The following is a 21901-nucleotide window of genomic DNA, read 5'->3' on the forward strand; positions in this document are numbered from 1 at the left end:
TGAGGCAAAAAGTCACCTGCTAGAGCCTTTGTTTAATGTCTTCCCTCTACACTGACTGAGATGCTTGGCATTTCTTTTTTTTTTTTTACAAGAACCCCAGGGAGAAGGAAGTCACATAACGTTCACCTACCATACTTCACCCAAAATAAGCAATTCAGTACAGAACCCCAGCTGGATGTAACAGGATATAAAACCCGAAGTTCCGGTTTTTCCTCCCACTGAAATGGTCTCTCACTAGTCAGACTTAAATCAAATATCAGAGAAGGAGCATAATAAGACCTCTCTGTGTCAGAGGTAGCTTGGAACATAAATCACAAAAGCCTCTTTCATAGTCAGGATTAGTACTGAAATCTCTAGAATTAAGAGTTTTATTAAGATTTGTTCTTGAAACCAAATCGAAATGTAGATGAGATGAGTTATAAAGGATCTATTGAACAGAAAAATTTCATCTTTGAATAAGTGCATCACAAGACTGCGATCAGCAGAAGAAACAAGCCCAGCCGTGTGACTCGGTGACTGAGCATCGACCTATGAATCAGGAGGTCATGGTTCGATTCCCAATCAGGTACCAGGGTTGCAGGCTCCATCCCAGTATGGGGCATGGAAGAGGCAGCCAATCAACCATTATCTCTCATCATTGATGTTCCTATCTCTCTCTCCCTTCCTCTCTGAAATCAATATTCTATATAATAAAAGCATAGTATGCGAACGGGAGGTCATCTGGGAGTTCGACTAGGGGACGGGGCCAGGCTGGGGAAGGGAGGGAGTACCCAGCCAGCAGCCGGCAGCCACTAGGGAACCTACCAGTGCACGATTTCATGCACTGGGTCTCTAGTGTACATATTAGAAACAAAATTTAGGTTTTAACACCCTCTCACAATTCCATCATTTTAGCATGTGCTTACTATAATCTCATGCATAAAAACGTTATGAATGTAACTAAAATCTGAGTTATCATTGCTGGAAGCCCACTATTCTCATACCCCTTGGAGGATTACACTGCTTTCAACATGTTGATCGAATGTAATGATACAAGACTAAGGAAAGTCCCAAGACTTTTCAAGCTAGCAATTATCATCATTAATCTATAATCCAAAGAGAAACCTGAAAAATCAACTAAAGATTATTGTTTCCAATAGGTTAAAATACAGTTCAGGCCATTTCTTTCAATGCTGTTAGTCTGGGCACAGCCAACACTTCTGTTGAATACCCAGGCACATTGTGTAAATACCCAGAAAGAACGTGTTTACCCACTCCCTCCCCCTTCCTGCCTTGATGAGCACCATTTCTGATGCTTTCAAGAAATGAAGAATGAAATTCAGTGTTTAACTTTCATTTCATTTTAAGTTTCTAAGTTTTTATCTTTAATCAGAAAGTACCTTCGAATCTCTGGGCCAGGTCTGAGGCATTCTGTCCTGCACTCCATAAGTAAAATCCAAGGTGGGCCCATGTGAAGAGCCATTTGTTACTTCAGGTCCCGTGTTACTTAGTGTCATGGTTATCCATGAGAAGGCTCTCCCTATACAAAGTGTCTTAAACAGAATTTGAAGAAAGATGTGACGCACTGACATGAGAGAAGTGTGGTTGAGCATGGTGCTCTGCCTACAAAAGAATGAGAAATGGGATGGAAAAGACCTTTAAAAGGTATCTTTCTGGACTAAATGTTTGTTTCCCTCCCCTAAAATTCTTATGTTGAAATCTTAACACCTGCCATGATAAGAGGTGTGGCCTTTGGGAGGTGATTAGATTGGGAGGGTGGGGCCTCCCTGAATGGGATTAGTGCACTTATAAAAGAGACCCCCAAATTGCTCTCAGCCCCTTTCTTTCCACCCTGTGAAAACACAGCGAGGAAATAACAACCTATGAACCAGGAACTGGGCTCCCACCTGACACTGAATCTGCTGGTACTTTGATCTTGGATTTCCCAGCCTACAAAACTGCGAGAAATAAATTTCTGTTGCTTAGCCAAAACTGGCTTGGCTCAGTGGATAGAGCATCGGCCTGCAGACTGAAAGGTCCCAGGTTCAATTCCGGTCAAGGGCATGTACCTTGGTTGCGGGCACATCCCCAGTAGGGGATGTGCAAGAGGCAGCTGATCGAAGATTCTCTCTCATCGTTGTTTCTAACGCTCTATCCCTCTCTCTTCCTCTCTATAAAAAAAAATCAATAAAATATATTTTTAAAAATCAAAAAAATTAAAAATAAATAAATAAATTTCTGTTGCTTAAGCCACCCAGGCTATGGTGTTCTGTTTGAGCAGCCTGAGCAAATGAAGACACTTTCCTAATGAGGGAAGGTAAATAGATAGCAAAAAAAAAACGGAGAGTTTGTAAAACAGTTGCATACTTCAAAATCGAAGACTTTTTTTTTCCAGAGAGGAAGGAAGAGGGATAGAGAAATAGAAGCATCAATGATGAGAGAGAATCATTGATCGGCTGCCTCCTGCGTGGTCCACACCGGGGACTGAGCCCACAGCCGAGGCATATGGTCGAACTGTGACCTCCTGACTCATAAGTCGAGGCTCAGCCACTGAGCCCCTCAGGCCAGGCTGAAGACATGCTTTAAATAAGCAACGTATGGAGGTGACGCAATGGGGAAAGTCACCTGCTTCTGACAGAGGTAGATCAGAGCAATTACCTAATTTACGGTGCTCAAATGCTTCCTGACGCATGAAAAGTTGGCCAGAGTGCTTGCATTTTCCTTTATTGTTATCACTTTTTTATATTATTCCATTGCTTTCTTCCTTTGGAGTCCGAAAAAGATAAATTTAAAGTTTTGTATCAAAATAGCATTGCCGTCATTCTTTCACTAAACAAACATTCGCTGAATGCTGGCCTAAAACTAATTCGCTGGAGTGCAAGCCTAAAACTAATTAATCCTTGCCTGGGGAAATTCCCAAGGTAGGAGGAGAGATTGGAGAGTGAAACAGAGGGCTGGCCACTCAGGGAGAGCACTGAGTACACACCGAAGGTTTGGGGGCTTTAATATTGAAGAGTTTTCATTAAGAGAATGACGTGATCTAATTTGCATTTTGGAAAACTCATTTGGGTGGATGTATGGAGGGTAAACTCATTTGGGTGCATGTATGGAGGGTAAACTCATTTGGGTGCATGTATGGAGGGTAAACTCATTTGGGTGCATGTATGGAGGGTAAACTCATTTGGGTGGATGTATGGAGGGTAAACTCATTTGGGTGGATGTATGGAGGGTAAAGCAGGTGAGGCTACCAGGCAGGGAGATCAGGCAGGGAGACCAGCAGTGGTTCTTTTTTTTTTTTTTTTTACAGAGAGGAAGAGAGAGCGATAGAGAGTTAGAAACATTGATGAGAGAGAATCATCGATCAGCTGCCTCTTGCACACTCCCTACTGAGGGTGTGTCCGCAACCAGAGTACATGCCCTTGACCGAAATCGAACCCGGGACCCTTCCGTTCGCAGGCCGACGCTCTATCCACTGAGCCAAACCGGTTCCGGCTAGAGCAGTGGTTCTTTCTCAGCCTTTCTAATGCCACTTTAATACAGCTCCTCCTGCTGTGGTGACCCCCAACCATAAAATTATTTTCGTGGCTACTTCCTAACTGTCATTTTGCTCATGTTAATGAATCGTAATGTAAATATCTGTGTTTTCTGATGGTCTTAGGCGACCCTGCTAGTGGTTCTCAACCTGTGGGTCAGCGTAGCCATCCTCGCTGGCTGGTCCTCATCACACACAGAGGCCTGTTCCTCATCCCCCAGCCCCACGTGTCAGGCAGCCTGCCCCACCTTCAGCAAGAATCCTCTTCATCGGTTTAGCTAGGGCCCCCATGTTTACCCTGATGTCTCCTCTTCCCACCCCACTTTTCCCTGTATTCAGCGTTGAGGGCAATTTCTCTCCCGCTCTGCAAAGCCCCTTTACCGTGGCCCTGCCCTGTCACAAAGGGTTTGGACCCTGGCTGCCTTGCCTTTCTGTAACACGGGGCACGAATGATCTTGTCTCTAGCAGCTTTAATGATGCTTGTGTGGGGACCAGAGACCATGGGCGGAGGCCTGCATAGAGGCCTGGGGCGGGTACATTGCCCTCACCAGGCCTGGGAGGGAGGCAGGAAACATAGGACTCCTTTGGACTTTTCTTGCTGCTGAAACCTCTGCACGTCCGTGGGCTAAGAGCTCCTTGCTAACACACTATGGTCGGGACAGAACTCTCAGGTGTGGCGAGTCCCTCCGAGGCTGGAGCCCGAGGTGAGTCCTGCCATTGCGGGGGGGGGGGGGGGGGGGGGGGGGGTGTTTGGAGGAGGAGATACACTTGAAACATTTCATAAAAACTTACCTTTCACTCTCCCTTAATGGATAATCAGTAAATCTGCTGAAAATTCCATCATTTCTCCGAGTAGGATGTCTTTCTCCCCCAAACACTTCTCCTGATATTTAAGCAGTCTCCAAATTTTGTGTTTGCAAGAGAATTGTTTCCAGCAGCAAATCTGAAAATAAAACAGGCGTGTGTTAGTTACTGGGCACGATCAACGTTGGCTAGGTTCATTGTGCGGCCAAAAATAATCCTCCTAACCATGCTGCACTTGGCACAGGAAGGTACAGCAGAGCGGTTCATAACCACGGAGCTTCAAGGCCTTCCAAGCAATTTATAAGACGTTTGAGCTTCTTGATAAGAAACTAGGGCACCATTCTCAACCCCAGCACTACTGACATTCGGGGCTGGATAACTTGTTGTGGGGACTGTCCTGTGCGTTGTAGTATGTTTGGTGACATCCTTGGCCTCTACCCACTACATGCCAATAACACACACGTGTGCACACACACACACACACACACACACACACAGGCAAAGATCCTGTGGGGGCCAAGATTGCCCCTTATTGAGAACCACTGGCCCAGAGGATGGAAAGACTTGAGTTCAGCATTTCTTTTTTTTTCTTTTCTTTTCTTTCTTTTTTTTTTTTTTTTTAATATATCTTATTGATTGTTTACAGAGAGTTCAGCATTTCTTACCCCAAAGATCAGAGGTGGGGGATGGATTCACGAGTGTGGGTTAAGCATATTAATCCTAACAATAAAAGCTAGTACAGGAAACCAAAGTGTATCAGAAAAAGACACGTTTACATCAGAACACCTCCGGTGTATTTCGTGTCACAGGGTGGCTGGCCCGGAAGCTGGACTCCCAGTAGCACATTCCAAACCGTGGCTTCCTGCGAAGTTCTCCTCCGATGCTGAGATGCTGACGTGGCCAGGTCAGGTCGTTCAGGCCTCTGCCTGCAGGGGAGGAATTTCGGCCAAGAAGTGATGCCTAAGGTTTTGTTTTCCACAAAGGAAGTAAGGTGACAGTAGGCAGAATGTGTAATACCATTTCTTCATCACCACCAATAGTTGGATTTCTTTTTTCTTAATAAATCAATGACCAGCCGAAACCGGTTTGGCTCAATGGATAGAGCATCAGCTTGGGGACTGAAGGGTCCTGGGTTCGATTCCGGTCAAGGGCACGTACCTTGGTTGCGGGCACATCCCCAGTAGGGGGTGTGCAGGAGGCAGCTGATCGATGACTCTCTCTCATCGATGTTTCTAACTCTCTATCTCTCTCCCTTCCTCTCTGTACAAAATCAATAAAATATATTAAAAAAATAAAATAAAATAAAAAATAAATCAATGACCGGCCCACGCTGCGTGGGGCTTGGTTTTCATACAACGTGTTTGTGTGTGCACGGCCATTATCGGGCCACAGATCTAAGAACATGGATTGGAACCAAATTCTGGGTCCGTTTTACAAAGGAACGGGTCAGACACGGAGTGAGAGTAGAGGGGTCACGGGGTCACGAGTCCTAAGAGGAGGCCAGCCTAATAAGAAGCAATAAATGGTCCAGCCGTGTAATAACAGGCACGTGCCCAAGCCCCATAAATCCAATCCGTCAGTAACGGCTCTACCTGGACACACAGCACCCTGAGACTGTCCCTCTGAGGGCCCAGCACTTTGCTCCCTTGTTGAGAGCTATATATTCTGACAATAATACAGACTTCTAAAAAGTAGGAAGTATTTTCAAAGACATGCTTTGTTCAGAAGAGGGGAAAACCATAATAATGTTCTCAGAGGTGTTGTTACAGCATTGCTAGTAGGAAAAAAATTAATTTAAAAAGCAGATTTAGCTCTCTAAATTTTTTTTTAATATTTTTAAAAATATTTTATTCTTTTTTTTTTTTTTTTTTTTTTTTTCCAGAGAGGATGAGAGAGGAATAGAGAGTTAGAAACATTGGTGAAAGAGAAACATTGATCAGCCCGAAACCAAGGTACGTGCCCTTGACCAGAATCGAACCTGGGACCCTTCAGTTGGCAGTCTGACGCTCTACCCACTGAGCCAAGCCGGTTAGGGCTGAATTCAGGCTTGATTACAAAGGACTGACGCTCTTTGAATGTCTGAGCTTTGGCCTGCCTCCCAGGAAGCCAGCCTCATCCCTTCACAACCAATGTGTTTCACAGGTCATGCTTCAACCCTGACTCCATGTTGGCAGGACTTCCAGCGAGACTGGGAGACCCACGAGGGCAGAAGCTAAGCCTGTGGTCTCATAGCTATTACCCCAACTCCTGGCACAGGGCGCTGGCCAGGCACAGTCCTCAGGGAACAACTGAGGGGATGAGGGAATGAGGGAATGAGTGAATGAGTGATTGAATGAATGAATGAAGCTACACCAGACACTCAATGATTGCCTAATAAACAATGTGCTTTCCAGACAGGTCCATCAGTAATGGAAATTGGGACCTCGCAGGAAAAAAATCTGGTACAGGATAAAATCCCACAATCACAATCAGACACCAGAGAAACATTGGGCTCTGCTCTGAAAGATGAAAGAGTGGGCAAAATAGCTTAAATCAGACTCTCCTATTATTTATAACCGAGGCCTCAATTACTTTATAACCCACAGACGGGAATAACAAAATAGCTACCAGTTCTGATGATCTCACTAGGTGCCACAGCTTTGAGCGCTGTCTCAGTTAAGCCTGGTAATGAGAGAATTACCGGAGACAGAGAGAATCCTCAAAGGCGCTGAGTCAGAGGTGAGCATTCTTTCCGAGGTCACAGCAGTGAGTGACACAGAACTTTCCATTGGGTCAGCCTGCAAGCAGCCCCCGCTCTGCTCACTGCTCCACGCTGCCTTCTAAGGGTACGAAGTATACTTGCAGATGCACACTGAGTCACTGAGTTACTTACCATGTTTCTATCGTCCCCAAAGGCTGTACTATGCCATGGAGGATACAGATATTGGTGGATAAGAATGGTCTCTGCCTTAAAGGGACTTGGAATGTTGGATCTTAAAAATCCGCCCTAACTGGTTTGGCTCAGTGGATAGAGTGTCAGCCTGCAGACTAAGAAGATCCCAGGTTCGATTCCTGTCAAAGGCATGTACATTGATTGCGGGCACATCCCCAGTAAGTGGTGTGCAGGAGGCAGATGATTGATGTTTTTCTCTCATCGATGTTTCTAACTCTCTATCCTTCTCCCTTCCTCTCTGTAAAAAATCAATAAAATATATTTTTAAAAGAATATTTAAAAATCTCTTAAGATAGAATTCCTTCTATAGAGATGTGTGTCAATGGGTGAGAGGCAGTCTTTTATGAAAACCGGAAGATGTTTGCTTTAAAATAAAGACAGCTTGGTCTTGGGTTAGACCATCTTGGGCCCACAACTTATACTGAAGCCAGTGAAAGTTGATCATTTTTTTAAAGGGCAGTTCGATGGCATCCTAAGCATGGCTAACAGATACATGTTATGAGTGAAGCTTTCATTGTATTCCACAAAGCCGCCGTCTGTATTTCAGAAGTAAATCAATACAGACAAGATCGTCAAACAACCTTCTCCAACATCTTTGTGAAAAGTATGACCGGCCTTTTATTAGTTCACTTCCATCCATTACTCAGCTTCTCTTTTTGCTTTATGAATGTTCCTTCCCCCTCCAAAAAATGACACCTACTGGTATTCATTCATTCCATATTGACTCCAATCTATTTACTGCTTCTTGTCATTAATACACAGTTCGGGGCATGGATTAATAAGTCATTGTTTCCTTGCCAAAACTGTTTTCTTGGCTCAGGGGATAGAGCATCAGTCTGCGGACTGAAGGGTCCCAGGTTCGATTCTGGTCAAGGGCATGTACATTGGCTGCGGGCACATCCCCGGTGGGAGATGTGCAGGAGGCAGCTGGTCGATGTCTCTCTCTCATCGATGTTTCTAGCTCTCTATCTCTCTCCCTTCCTCTCTGTAAAAAAAACAATAAAATATATGTAAAAATAAAGAAAAATTAAATAAAATCATTGCTTCCTCATGGTGAAAATAACTAATCGATTTCTCCATTTTTGGACTACATTGTCAAGGAACCAAGGTGAACAATATCCAAAAACACCTAGCAAAATAACGAAAGGAGGAATGCTTGAAGGGTTTCCAATTCTGCCCCACGTGACCTCAGCACTCAAGAACAACTCTTCTGCCTCTTTGGTCTTGCCCACCAGCTTCCAAAATCTCTCAATGAAGAACGTTAGCCAGCATTTGTCGGTGGCAGTCACCTCAAGGGGCCTGCATCCCAGCACGAGAATAGAAAGAGCAAATAATCTAAATCGTACTTAGAAAAGGCACAAAGAATCTCCGTCCCTGAACTTGATACCGGAGTTAAGTACATGGCCCACATTTTAGTGTTTCGCTCTCAAGGGATCAGCACTTTGCGTTTATTAAGATTTACATACATTACCCAATTTTTAAAACAATAACATAAAAAATAACTCTCATGGCTTTCAATAACCTATACATTTTGAAAACCAGAGGGTGAAAGGAGAGTATTTCTCTAGTGCAATCTGTATATTGTTATAATTTGTATTTGGGGAGAGGGGGTGGACTTTCAGGCAAGATGAAAAAAAAAAAAAGTGTTTCAATTTCTTGCACAACTCTGCCCTCTGTTGCAACTATCTTGAATTACTGGCTTTAACAGCAAGAACAGATGCTACAAAACAAAATAAGGAGCATACCGTGTGTGAATATGTGTTTGTGCACATGTGTATGATTATATTCTGCTCCACACAAATGAAAACACATAGAATTTGTAACTTGAAGACCCTATTTAATACATGGTACCCCAAAGTCATCATTTTCAGAATTTCTCCTTCCAAATGTTCCAGCATCTACACGTCTACATTTTCCCACCTGTTGCATTTCAAATTATTACTCAGAATTTGTTTGACACAACTATGTTCCTTGTTCCTCATCCGTGCCTTTGTACATGTGTAGGCTACCCAGACCTGAGTACCCTCGTGCTTTCTGTCTGCCATCTTTGCTGTGCATCCATTCCTGCATGGAGTGAATATTCACTGAGCATCTGTGTGTGAGACAGCATCCCAGGCTCTTCAGGATAGCCAAGAAGGCTGTGGCCCTCAGCCTGCAGGGAGGCTTTGAACCAGAGTTATGGTGCCTCAACTTGGAGAGCAAAAATGAAATCCAAGCCAAGGGAGAGAAAGCACCGAGGGTCCGAGACTTTTGTCCACCGTGGCTGTCCGAGCAAAGGGGCCTGAGGTGGGTATGACAGGGACCCCAAGAGCTATAAGCAGCTGCTCAGAGCAGGCAGACAAGGATGGGCTAGACAAACAGCCGAGGGATGGGCCCTGCCCGGGCAGAGCTTTTGCCCATTCCAGAAGGATTAGTGGGTCCAGATTCCTGTCAAGGGCTCAGGTTGGAATGGATGGTGTCCACCGCCCTGTTAATACTCAATTCAGCAATCCACGTGCTCAAAGAAATATGCCTTCATGAACCCTGCCTCCCACTGACCACATCCTCACGTTCAGTCACTTAGCGCAAAATGTGGTTGGAACAGATAAGAAAGTAATTTTCCTCATTATAAAACTAATATGTGGCCCACCTGGTGTGGCTCAGTGGCTGACCTATGAACCAAAAGGTCCTCGGTTCGATTCCAGTTAGGGCACATGCCGGGGTTGAAGGCTTGAACCATAGTCGGGGTGTGCGGAAGGCAGCAATTAATGTCTCTTTCTCATCGATGTTTCCACTCTCTATTCTCTCTTCCTTCCTCTCTCTCTCTAAACCACATGTGTCAAACACAAGGCCCGCGGGCCAAATCCAGCCCGCCAGGCCTTGCAATGTGGCCCGCACCGCGCTGTCATCACTGCACTCCGCTGTCAGTTTATGACATTGTCAGTTTATGACTGTTCAGTAAACCATTCGGCCCGCGATTTAGGCTGGATTTTAGATTTTGGCCCCCTCTCTGATTGAGTTCGACACCCCTACTCTAAACACACACACACACAATAAAAACATATATTTTAAAAGCTAATTATGTGTACATTATAGAAAATTGAAAAATATAGAAAAGTATAAGAAAAATTGCTCATTACTGCACTATTCAAAGATACTAGTAATCTCTGTCAATGCAACTGCTATATGTATTTTTTATCTTTTGTGCATACCCACACTCATTTTTAAAAATTAAAGTTGAGATCATCCTATATATAATATTTAATGCCTAACTTTTTACTTCTATTCAACAAATATTGATAAGTCAGTACTATGCTGGATAGTGAATATATATTGAACATAATATCCATGATTCTTGCCCTCATATAACTTATAAGCTACTAGGAAAACATATTACATTGTAAATATTTTTCCATATCCTTAAAAATTGTTTGGGAACACACATATTTATGACTGAATTATATTCCATTTTACAGATTAGCATTAGTCAATGTTTCAGTATTATAAAACGTCATCTAGTGAGAATTATTGGCAGAAATCTTTTTTTTAAATATACTTTCACTGATTTCAGAGAGGAAGGAAGAGGAAGAGAGGTAGAAACATCAATGATGAGAGAGGATCACTGATCAGCTGACTCCTGCACGCCCCCTCTGGGGATCAAGCCCGCAACTCTGGCATATGCCCGATCAGGAATTGAACCATGACCTCCTGGTTCATAGGTCAACATTCAACCACTAAGCCATGCCGGCTGGACAGCAGAAGTCTTTTTAAACCTCCCTGAGTACTTTCTTAGAGCAACTGTTAGAAATACTAATATTTTTAAGGCTTCAGATACATGTTGCCAAATTGCTGTCCAGAATGACTGTCCCAATATAAACTCTCCCTGTAGCATGAAAAACTACATATTTCCTCACACCTTCACGAATATTATTATTGTTTTTAAAATTCATTATGCAAAAAAATCATTGTTTGGTATCTGAAAAATGGCTAACAAGATACAGAATGACTAGGTATAGCTTAGCTTGAGAGGCCACTCGGAGAAAGGGACTCGTCAGCTGAGATCTAGACATGTGACCAGCAAGAACTGGTCTGATAAATGAGAAGAAAGAGCCTTCCTGGCAGAGGGAGCAGCTCTGTGGAATGTACAAGGAAGAATGTACGTGGAGGACAGAAAGTAGACCAGGGTAGCTGACGTCTCGAGGTCAAGAGGGAGAATCTCACAAAATGGTGCTACGCAGACACGCAGACACACAGATGACATGCAAGGCCCTGTAGGCGAAGCTGAGGAATTTGGATTTTAGAATAAGTGCAATAGCAAAGCCACTGGAGTGGTCTTGATCTGAGAAGTGGCATGATCTGGTTTCCATTCTTAAAAAGCTTATCCTGGCTATTTAGCAAACAATAGAATTTATAGGGGGGAAATAAAAGTAGCAAGACCAGTCCCATTTACTTTTCACTAGAGTGAAAAGCTAAAGTCAGGATATCCCCTCTCACCACTCTTATTCATCATCCTACTACCATGTTTCCCCGAAAATAAGACATCCTCCGAAAATAAGACCTAGCGCATGGAAAGATAAGACATCCCCTGAAAATAAGACCTAGTGAAACTTTGGGAGAAAAAATTAATATAAGACACTGTCTTATTTTTGGGGAAACAGGGTAGGAGTCCTAGTTAGCGCAATAAGACAGAAAAAGGAAATAAAGTTATATTGAGCCCAGGCTGTGTAGCTCAGTGGTTTAGCATCAACCTATAAACCAGCAAGTCATGATTCGATTTCTGGTCAGGGCACATGTCCGGGTTGTGGGATCAATCCCCAGTTAGGGGTGTGCAGGAGGCAGCCGATCAATGATTCTCTTTCATCATTGATATTTTTATCTTTCTCTTCCTCTCCCTTCCTCTCTGAAGTCAATAAAGATATATTTTAAAAAGATATACTTGGAAAGAAAAAAAATACAAGTCTTTTTTTTTTTTTTTTTTTTTTTTTTTTTACAAATGATCTAATTGTCTATGTAGAAAATCCAAAAAAATCAACAAGGTTAAGGATACAAGGTTAATACACAAAAGCCAATTGCTCTATGTACCAACAATGCACATTAGAATTAGAAATTTAAAACACAACAGGGGGTGGGGGCATATGTGGGGAGGGGTTTGGGATGGGAATGGGGGGATGAGGACAATTATGTGAGACCATAATCAATAAAATTAAATAACTAAATAAAACCATTAAAATCATAAAAAAATAATAATAATAAAACACAACATAATTTATCATAGACTCCAAAAATGAAATACTCAGGTATGAATCTAACAAAATATGTACATGGCTTATAGGCAAAAATCTACAAAATTGTGGCAAAAGATATCAAAGAAGATTCAAATAAATAGAGGAATGTTCCATTTTGATGGATTAGAAAACTCAACATTGTTAAGAGTCTTGGCCTACAGATTCAATGCAATCTCAACAAAAATCTTCAGTAGACGTCCAGCTGATCTTTGAGAAAGTAGCAGAGACAATTCAATGGAGATAGTCCTGTAACAATTAGATGTCCATATGCAAAATAAATAAATAATCTAGGCACAGATATTACACCTTTCACTCAAAAATTACTCAAAATGAAACTATATCCAAATATAAAATGAAACACTAAAAACTTTTACAAGAAACACAGAAGAAAATCTACGTGACCTTTGACTTGTTAAATAAAACATCCAAAGCGTAATCCATGAAAGAAAATATTAAGTTAGACTTTATTAAAATTAAAAACTTCTGCTTTGTGAAAGTCAATGTTAGAATGGGGGGGGGGGAACAGACTAAGAGAAAACATTTGTAAAGTACATTGTCATGAAAAGCTGTTCATGTCCCATTTACTACATCCTCCTAGCATTTACCCTTTGCCCTGATAAGAAAGCCTTGTCCTCAAAAACAAGATGATTTTCCCTATCCCACCACATCCGCCAGCCTTCTGTCAAGATGGAACCACGTTGGGGCAACCCATCCTTCCGCCACCTCTACTCTTATTCTCACTCTTCTCACCTTTAACATTGTCAAAAAAAAAAAAAAAAAAAAATGTGACTGCAAGCCAGAAATGGGTTTTCTTCACTTTTATGCGGATCAGGGCTCCAGCCCAAAACAGGAGCAGCATGTCTCAGATCATCTATAAAAGCTGATTCGACCACAGGAAGTGACCTCAAGACTCTGAGACCTCTCGACTGGCCATCGATCAGAGCTGCAGCCTCCCCAGGTGCTGTCAGGCAGGAGGGGCAAGCTCGGGCGCCTACAAGCAGCCAAAGAAGCAAGCTTTTGGTTCTGAACTTGGTGTATCCCCCCCCTCCCCCCCCCCCCCCCCCGCACCCTAAATTCAGCGGCTTGTTCTCCTTGCAGCCACGAGGGGGCGCCAGACTACATGGTCCGGAGGGAGAAACTGGGATGGGGCGGGCGCTCCCTGTGGTACCTACCGTACACCCTCCTGCCCCTGGAGCCGCATCCCTCCGCCAGCAAAGGGAACAGCCTGGCCGCCCTGGAAACACTGCCTTTCCAGAAGCAGGCGGGGGTCAAAAGTGTAAGTGGCTTATTTACCTGTCGGAACAAAACGGAGATAACGGAGAATGAGCCTGGAAAACGGAATTCCGACTCACTCCCGAGTGGGGAGGGAGGCGAGGCGCTGTGGTTGGGAGGGTGCTCTGCTGTCCTCAGAACAGGCCTGGCCCTCGCGTCCTCCAGCCCCTTCTTCCCGCTGGTGGAGTTGGGGAAAGGCATCTGTCCTCTATCCTCTCCCTGCAGGCCAGTCCTGCCTCCGATGATGCCTGGCTCTCCTATGCCAGGTACCTGTCCACCCCCCCTCCTGCTCACACCTGGGGCCCTCGTCCCACCTGGGCCCCTCCACCCACCTGGGCTTGTGCTTCCAGTGCTGACTTCCTGGGACTGCTTGCTGCGCCTCTCTGATCCACACTGCCTTTTGCATATGGATGTCTAATTGTTACTGGACTTATCTCCATTGAATTGTCTTTGTTACTTTCTCAAAGATCAACTGGATTTTTATTTATATATATATATTTATTTAGTTTTAATTTACGGAGTTTCTTTTTTATATATTTTATTGATTTTTTTTTTACAGAGAGGAAGAGAGAGGGACAGAGAGCCAGAAACATTGATGAGAGAGAAACATCGATCAGCTGCCTCCTGCACACCTCCCACTGGGGATGTGCCCGCAACCAAGGTACATGCCCTTGGCCGGAATCGAACCTGGGACCCTTCAGTCCGCAGGCCGACGCTCTATCCACTGAGCCAGTTGAGATTGCATTGAATCTGTAGGCCAAGAGTCTTAACAATGTCGAGTTTTCCAATCCATCAAAATGGAGCATGAGCTTCTTCCTCGTGCCCCCAAACAATTGGTAGCAGACTTTTACTGAAAATGTAGGGGTCTCAGAGGAGGGTGTCCACCCAGCATTTGCCTTCTTTGCTCTTGGCCCCTGAGCATAAGTGGGCGCTGGCAAGGCCTTCCCCAGCCGCGGATAGTACATGCCCCGAGGGAAGGAGGGGCAGCCTTGTCCGGAAGCTGGGCCTCGGATCCCTGGTGGAAAGTCTGACACTTGTAACACAATGTATTGAGTCCTTTGAGTATTTCATGCATCGAAGGGAGCTAGTCTTCCATTTACATTCCACAAGCCTATTTATTCATCAAGGGCTTAACTACTATTATGACTTGGGTGAGTCCTCAGGTAAATAAGAGCCTGTCACTTCAGCAGTCAGACCAATGCCATCCAGTCCCATGCCACTCATCTGCCCAGGGGCCCCTCCTCTGTGAGAGCTCCCGGAACCGGAACCGGAACCGGAAGCCGTCAGGCAGAGCCAGCCCCGCCCTCTTCCGAGCTGGCACAGTTCTGGGGGTTGCCCTGACGAGGCCTCACATGCAGTTCCCCCGCGGGGAGCAGTTCTCTGGCTGCACATCTTCCCGCACTGTGTGCGTGGAAAGCACCTAAGGACGTGGGTCACTCATGCATCCCCCCAGAGCTACCACAGCGGGAGACAGAGGGGGTAATAATGATAGATGCTTGCAGAAGGAATGCTTAGGAGGACAAGAAGGGATGGGGAGGGAAGGGAAGGAGGAGGGACAGAAAAGGAAAGGAAGGAGGGGCCAGGGGCAGAGATGAGGTGGAGAAAAGGAAGGGAGGAGGGTCTAGCAAGGAGAACATGGCCAATCCTGTATCCCTGCCCAACTACAAACCCTCCTCTCTCCAGAATGCCTTTTTTTTTTTTTTTTTGACAAGACATTTATTACCACGTGCTCTGACATCAGAGTCCACTGGGTTCACATTTAAAAACATCAAATGGAGCAACCCTGGGAATCCATCAGCCACTAATGTTGATGCATAGGATGGTCCCTCCGAATCATTGAATGAGTGGATGAATGGGAGCTATGAGTCACTAAAAGCTAAATACACCAAACACGGTATAAAAATGATGCAACAGAAACCGGTTTGGCTCAGTGGTAGAGCGTCCGTCTGCGGACTGAAAGGTCCCGGGTTCGATTCCAGTCAAGGCATGTACCTTGGTTGTGGGCACACCCCCGGTGTGCAAGAGGCAACTGCTCGATGTTTCTCTCTCATCGACATCTCTCTCCCTTCCTCTCTGTAAAAAATCAATAAAATATATATATTTTTTAAATGATGCAACTTACCTAGGACTTGGGAGAAAGCTGCACAAATGCCCCTGGGCGCCGCTCATTTTGAAATGCCAGGCCAGCTCCAGACACTCTCCAGAAAGCCAGTTGCTGTTGGGACTTCTGACCAAGATTCGCTGAAAAAAATGTGTTTTCTTACGATTCGCTGGATTCTGAAAGGCATGTGGACTGCTTTCTCGGACAGGGGTGATTACATCTATTTGAAATATGAATTAGAGTCTCATGAGAGGCCCAATGCACGAATTCATGCAAGAGTAGGCCTTCACAGCCGTCGTAGCTGCCTCGATTCTGCCTTCACAGCCTCAGCGGCTGCCTCGATCCCGCGGCTGCAGCCCAGGCTTCGTCCGTCAGAACATCCGGATGGCCATTCGGTCAACTTTCATAGTATGCTTTTATTATTAGAGATGCATCTGACTTTTTAGTCAGTGAAAACGTCATCGCAAACAGATTAACAGCTCTGTGGCCATAATTAGAGAAAACAAGGTAGTTTGGGAACAAAAGCCACTAAAATATTAAAAACGTATCTCCTTATAAATCAGTCTGAATTTGCCAAAAAATTACTTACAGTTATGATCCCTGACCTAGAATCTCAGAAGCGTGTGAGCATGCTGGTTTTCGTTATCTTCCCCTCCGCTGAGGAAATACCCGTGACCTACTTTTCTATTTTAAATACACACCATAGTTACCGCTTAAATAAGCACTTTCACATATCTGAGGGCATGCGTGTAGGAGAAGTTAATCCACTGCCTGGATCTCATATAGGCCGGGCAAAACAACAACAAATTGAACGCTGGAGTCAAGACGATTATCTCTTCATTTCCAAAGGGAAGCGTTTGCCATGGATCCGTTTTAAGTTCTCCTTGACACCTTTTCTTACAATGAATGGGTCACATGGCTGGAGAGCAGACCAAGCCCAGCTCTTTAGAAGACATACTGCGAGCCCTAGCCTGGTGGATAGAGCGTCAGCCTGGAGACTGAAAGGTCCCGGGTTCGATTCCGGTCAAGGGCACATGCCTGGGTTTTGGGTTCAATCCCCAGTAGGGGGCGTGCAGGAGGCAGCCAAGCAATGATTCTCTCTCATCATTGATGTTTCTCTCTCTCCCTCTCCCTTCCTCTCTGAAATCAATAAATATATATGTATATATTTTTTTAAAAAGAGCTACAGCAAAAAGGGAGCCCATTGTTCAAATACCCACCGTTGGTTTCTAATGACGTGATTTCCATGTTATCTACCCGCTTGGAAAGACTCTGCGCTCCTGGTCTGAGGTGTGCAGTCTGCCCAGGCGGCATGTGCGGTGCTTAGGAAACCCACAGGAGGAATAGAAACTCTCTCCCCACTGCGAGTAGCTCAGGCATTGTTGTGGGTCTACACCGGGAAGGTGAGGTGGGGAATGAGAGAGAAAGCGAGCTGCGACAAATACTACCTTGAGGCCAAGATTTGGAGTGTTAAACAGATTGCTGAAAGAGTGCAAAAACAGTTTCGCTCCGGTTGGTGTTCCCAATGGTTGAGCGTTGGCATGTGCACCGAAGGGTCTCAGGTTCGATTCCCAGAAAAGGGAATTGTCACTTTGTTCAGTGATACTACCTTAAGTTAAATGGCTTTACTTTGCAATAAAATAAACACCTAAGGAGATCTTTCTAAATTCCTTTCACATCCTTTCTCACCCCTTTGTCTAATAATAGCAACTATCTGTATACTGACCGCTTGCTCTGAGCCACACTTTGTGTGGAGTGTGTCCACAGGTACTAACTGTACTAGGCATGGTTTTTTATTTTCTCTCTCACACGATGTTTTGACATCTGTTGGGGGTCTGATAGATCCAGAGAAAGATGGCTCCTCCCAAGGCCGGCTAATTCCTAGAGGTGGTGGACAGCTTGCCTGGATCAGGCCTTGCATGCGCAGACCAGCCAATCCAAGGCCACACGCTGAGCTGCCTTCTCATCTAACGCTCACTCACCAAGCCAGCATTTCATCCCAGGGCAGGGACCAGACAGCCACAGAGGGATAGCCTCCCAGGGCCCATTACCAGACAGCCTCAGAGGGACAGCCTCCCAGGGCAGATAACAGACAGCCACACGGGGACAGCCTCCCAGGGCAGGAATAGCATCCCAGGGCCGGTACCAGACACCCTCAGAGGGACAGCCTCTATGCCTCAAAGCCCGTCGGAATTATTCAACTGTCCAACCCTAAACTGCTTACTCTGCTCTGCCTGCTTTTTTTCTATGGAAACCCCAATAACGCTTTGGCCCCGGCTTTTCTCTGGCCTCTGCCTCCTGCCTCCTGCCCACCCTGACACTTCCCGTGGGGCCCTGTGTGGAGTGGCATGTCTCCTTCTCACAGGAGAAGTAAATCATTTATTCCCTTGACATTTGGCTTCTTCACACCAGCACTCAGTCCCTCCTCTGTAAGTGAAATCCAGGTACACAGTTAATGCACTAACTCATCAGGCCTCCTAACAGCCCCTAGGAAGCAGAGGAGGAAACGGAAGCTCGGAGAGGCTCCATGTCTTCTCGGAGGGATCAATGAGGATGGAAGGAGGCTCGATTTGGGATGGTAGACACTCAAAACAATATACAGATGATGTATTTGAGAATTGTACACCTGAAACCTCTATAATTTTATTAACCAATGCCACCCCAATAAATTCAATAAAATAATAAAAATAAATACTAATTGCCTTATCTGATTCATTTTGACAGTAAGTAGAGCTGGTATTTAAGCTGAGGGTCTGGCTCCAGAGGCAGGTTCCTAACCACTGCCCCACACTGTTCAGGTGACTGCCTGGACAGCCACTCCTCCTGCAGAGCTCTGGTTACTCTTTCTCCAGGAAGCCGTCCCCCAAGGTCAAGTCCCTTCATCAGAGGCTCCTCAGGACACTGCATACTGAACTTTGGCAGCACTTGTGTCAGTTGCAAATTTTATGCTTATGTGTGTGAAGATATTAATATCTGCCATTTCCTTCTAGAACAAAAGCTCCATTGCTTGGCTGGGACCATGTCCCTCTCTGCTTATAGTGCCTTTCCCATAGTAAGAGGTCAACTATTGGTTGAATGTATGGTGATTGCCATGTACTAAATTATAAAGCAAATTATAGCCCTGGCCGGTGCTGCACAGCGGTTACAGCATCGTCCCATGCACAGGAAGGTTGTGTGTTTGATTCGCGTTGATGTTCTCTCTCCCTCTCTCTCTCTCTCTCTTCCACTAACTCACTCACTTACTTCCTCTCTCTCTCTCTAAAATCAATAAGCATATCCTCAGGTGAAGATTTTTTTAAAATAAGCAAATTACAAAACAATGTGGTGTGTAACATCATTTACCTAAGTATATATGTGTGTGTGTGTGTGTGTGTGTGTGTATATATGTGTATATGTGTATATATGTGTGTGTTATGTGTGTGTGTGTGTATGTGTGTGTATGTGTGTGCATCCATAGGAAAAAGAGGGCTGTACAAGTTTAACAGTGATAAGACTGTAAGCATATTTAATTTCTTATTTCTTCTTCTTTACATATTTTCTGTGAGAAACATGTATTACTTACATAATTGATAACTATATATATTTTAAAGTTTTAGAGAAAATGCTTCACAGAGTAGTGATTGATACTAAAAAGTATTAGAGGTTCCACTAACCTAACATTACTTCAAATGGGGAAAACTACAGATAGTAACTAACCAATGGGATTTGGTAAGTGCAAAACCAGTGTAGATGAGGCAGATCAAAATATACAACATAACCAAAACCGGTTTGGCTCGGTGGATAGATAGCCTGCGGACTGAAGGGTCCCAGGTTCAATTCCGGTCGGGGGCATGTACCTTGGTTGTGGGCACATCCCCAGTAGGAGGTGTGCAGGAGGCAACTGATCGATGTTTCTCTTTCATCAATGTTTCTAGCTCTCTATCCCTCTTCCTTCCTCTCTGTGGAAAATCAATAAAATATATATAATATTTTAAAAAATTAAAATTAATATAACATAAAAATGAAACAGGGACCAAATAAATGCCTGACTTATGTATAAAATAGGGGCAGAGCCTGCAGGAGCGATGACCACTGTTTCCAGAACCAGATGTCCTATATGGATTCCAAGTCCACCACGACTAGGCCTTCGACAGCCCCCTTACATCCCGTGCGCAGTCCCCTCTGGGTAAACAGGGAGATGGTCACAGTCTTTCTTTCATAGGGTTATTGCGTGAAGCAAATGTATTCAGATTTCGCACGTTCATAGAATGGTGCCTGGCCCATTGTAAGTGCTATATAAGTACTTGTTCCATAACATATACAGCAGTAATAGTAAGCAGTGCTGGCTACAGCTATCCTGGTAGAGATGCAATATAATGCAAAGCTGTTATGTGTATTCTAGGTCACCGGGTTTTCTTCTTATGAAACAGGAATTATTTTTAAAAAGAGATTACCTTAGGGCCTGAAAGCCCATAAATTAAGGTGACCAGATGTCCCGCTTTTGGCGGGACAGTCCTGATTTTTAACAATTTGTCCCGCGTCCCATGGCGTTTTAAAACACTCCCGATCTTTCAAAGAATCGGGACTGTTTTAAAACACCGTGGGACAAATTGTTAGAAATCGGGATTGTCCCGCCAAAAGTGGGACGTCTGGTCACGTTACCATAAATGCCAATCAATTCTTGCGTTCCATCCAGTACAAGTACACAAGGCTTTAAACTGACAGAAGCAATGAATACTTCTACCAACGAGAAAAGACCAAGATGTGAGTCTTCATTCAGAATGTCAGTTTCCAGCGGAGTACCTACAGCATAGAAATGTGCCCTCATTAGGTGGAAATGGTCCCATCATCTGCTAGAATATGTAAATGGGATAGGGAAGCAGAAGGGGTTGGGAGCAATGGGTGATACAGCTGGCACATATATGCATATATGTGTGATTAGCAAACTCCAAATATTCACCCCAAAGAGATAATGGTATTTACCACCAGATGTCTCCTATACATTTTCAGGGTGTTACATAAAAAAATGTTTTGTAAGATCCAACGTATTACTCTCACTTTCCAAAATGCAAAAATCATGTTACAAAGAGTTGGATTGGAGAAGAAAAGTCAGGCTGTCATGATCTGTGACGTGTCTGCAGCCCGTTGACACGGGGTGCTCGTTTAGAGGTCACGGTCACCGCCCTGGGTGGCCCAGCAGTGCATACATATGGCATCTCCCACCCACTGCTTTGTCTCTTTGGTCCTAGCCCATCTTCAACCCAACATAACCAATCCGAAATTCCTCTGCCCACAATATTGGACCCCAGCTCTTGGGTTCTGAAAGTCACCAGGGAGAATCAGGTTATGAACCAGCCAAAGGTCTGATTTGAGAAGACCAACTTTCAAACCGTAATAAAGTGAGATAGTAGCAGCAACCCAACCTTATCATCAACTGCCTAATATTCTGAAAGCAATTTACTACACACGACTCCATCTGCTTTTATGTTTCAAAAGCAATATTCTCTGTAGAAATTGGGCATATTAGAATCTAGAAAATCTAGTTACCCAAGGAAGCTTTAATGGATTAAGTCTCTCAAATGCATTAAGATTCTGTTAAGAGTCACGTGGAACAATTATATTTGACAAATGTTTACTGGTTGCCTATTATGTGGAAGGTTCTGTACCAGATGACTAGGAGATAAAGGAGAGAAAAATGATCCATAATATAAAGTCAAGGAGTTAAGGGACGTGGAAATGGATCCCCTAGACCAGCATTTCCCAAACTTTTGACACATGTGTACCCTTCTATAATTTTCGTAACGCTGAGTACCCTTCGTACTCATGAGAACGTAGAATTAGGCGCAGCTAAGCACAGTGCAGTGCATATCCCCACCAAAATCCGGTGCAATGCGTACCCCGACCAAACTCTTCCCATACCCCTGGGGGTACGCGTACCCCACTTTGGGAAACACTGCTCTAGACAAATAACCACTTTTCAAGGCGGAATGAAAGCCCGGAGTTGGATGTAGAACCAGCACCATGAAGAAGAGTTTCAT

General features: G+C 44.4%; 1 pseudogene across 1 annotated transcript; it reads right to left on the reverse strand.

Moving 5' to 3' along the window:
* Nucleotides 1–1395: 1395 nt before the first annotated feature.
* On the reverse strand, nt 1396–20703 carry LOC311619777 (annotated as a pseudogene). Its single transcript, XR_014797043.1, has 4 exons — nt 20526–20703; nt 15906–16104; nt 4304–4454; nt 1396–1602 (listed from the first exon to the last, which is right to left on the reverse strand). The product of XR_014797043.1 is annotated as an uncharacterized misc_RNA (transcript).
* Between the last annotated feature and the right edge of the window lie 1198 nt (nt 20704–21901).

The sequence above is a fragment of the Pipistrellus hanaki genome, assembly GCF_964339955.1.
Source record: "Pipistrellus hanaki genome assembly, chromosome: 3".
NCBI lineage: Eukaryota > Metazoa > Chordata > Mammalia > Chiroptera > Vespertilionidae > Pipistrellus > Pipistrellus hanaki.